We start from the raw sequence: 2,098 nt of genomic DNA on the forward strand, positions 1-2,098 counted from the left end.
GAACAATTTGCTACAAATCATCCTAGCAGACTGTGATATCCCTGAGGACTCTTTTGTAATTCATATTCCGAAATGGAACATTTTACATATGGATGTATTAAACAATAACTCAGGAAAGCCAAAGCAGTATTTAATTTTTTTCCTCAAGTAACTGAACACATGAAATAACATGCACAACAGAAGATAAATTGCATTGAACTCAGGATATGTAATGGACCTTTGTCCTCATGGAAGATGAGAAAGAAGAATTTTCCTCTACCTCCTTGAGTCACTTATAACAAAATGCAGAATGCTTATAGCTGACAGCTGCACATGACAACCCTGGGAGTCACACCATTTGCCTGAGAGCATTGTCCAAACACTTCTTGAACTGTGAGGCTTGGTGCTGTGATCACTTCCCTGGGGAGCCTGTTCCACTGCCTAACCACCCTAGTTAGTACTGTAGTATAAGTGTATGTAATTGTATATCTACATGCAAACCTCCTGTGTAGCCTTTGTGAACTCTTCTCTTGGTAAAATATTTGAGAAATTCAGCCAAATTACTGAACTAGATAAAAGCTTCTCCTAGTCATCATGCTTCTCCCCAGGACATTAATGTTCTAAGAACAGGGATACCTGAAAATCTTGAGAACTGCTCCAGTTGCAGTTGAGAAGTGGCATGGTCAGACATGGACTATGCAAATACTGACACCCTGACACCTTAATAACAGTGGAAGTTGTTACTGATGAGAAAGCAGTGCTTCTGCCACTTCATTCATAAGAAGGACATGGAGCTGTTGGATCAAGTCCAGAGGATGGCCATGAAGTTCATAAGAGGACTGGAGCATCTCCACTACAAAGACAGGCTGAGAAAGTTGGAGCTGTTAGCCTGGAAAAGAGAAGGTTGTGTGGAGATTCCATAGCAGCCTTTCAGTCTCTGAAGGGAGCCTACAGGGAAGCTGGAGAGAGATTCTTTGTCAGGAATTGTAGTGATAGCACAAGGAGGAGTGCAAACAAATGGGAAGAGGGGAAATTTTGGTTAAATATTAGGGAAAAAATCTTTACTGTGTGCAGAAAAGTCATGCTGTGAAACACCAGTGTCCATAAAAGAGAGAGAGGAGTCCTGCAGCTTTATGTGAATAAAGGGAGAGACTCCACTAAGCCATTCCCCTGTGGGGTCTGTCTCGAAGTTTTGGAGGACACAGCCTCCTTTTACCCAAACTCCTGACCGCAGTGTTCCCCATTGGCTGAGGTACTAGGAATTACAACCTTCCCAAACCGTCTACCACACACTCCCCCTCGAACATGGATTGTCATTTTTCCCCAAAGTTCAGAAGTTCAGGCTGTCTGTGTTCTGCAATAGACTTTGGAGGGATCTATTTCTCCTATTACCCCGAAGTTTAGGAGTTCAAACTGTCTGGTCAAACCGCTTGGGTTCTATATCAACCTCATGTTCCTAGAGACCCATTTCAAAGAGAGAACACCCACTTCTCCTAAACACTATCCAATATTTTGTGAACCTCACCCATCCAATAATTTGTAAATACATTAGCACCCATCATTCCTGAGAGTTGTGAGGGTGGTGAGGCACTGGAGCAGGTTGCCCAGGAGGCCGTGGATGCCCCAACCCTGGAAATGTTCAAGGCCAGGCTGGATGGGGCTCTGAGCAGCCTGCTCTGACAGGAGGTGTCTGCTCACGGCAGGAGTGGTTGGAACTGGATGATCCTTAAGGTCCGTTCCAACCCCTTAACATTTTATGATTCCCTGATCCAAATCTGCCTCCATGGACCAAGGCCCTGATTTCTTTATCCTTTCATGAGGCATTAGAGCAGGAGCACGGAGGGTGAGCTATTTATCGGCCTGAGTGCTCACAGGAGACACCCTGCGGGGCCAGGGCCGCGATGGACGCGCAGACCGAGTGACGGCTCTGGGGATATGCATCGAACTAGTGATTTCGGAAAGAAAAACGCCGATGCCGTAAGAGAGCCAGGCTGCTCCACCAGCAGATCCGCCCGGCCGCGTACCCGCGGCAGCTCCTGCAGCGCCTCCCCGGCAGCGCCACGCTCCCCGCGCCGCGGCGGGCGGGGCCTGCACGGGCCGCCTCCGAGGGGGCGGTGGC

Source organism: Lichenostomus cassidix, chromosome 2 (genome assembly GCF_008360975.1).
Source record: "Lichenostomus cassidix isolate B80296 chromosome 2, HeHo_3.0, whole genome shotgun sequence".
Taxonomy (NCBI): domain Eukaryota; kingdom Metazoa; phylum Chordata; class Aves; order Passeriformes; family Meliphagidae; genus Lichenostomus; species Lichenostomus cassidix.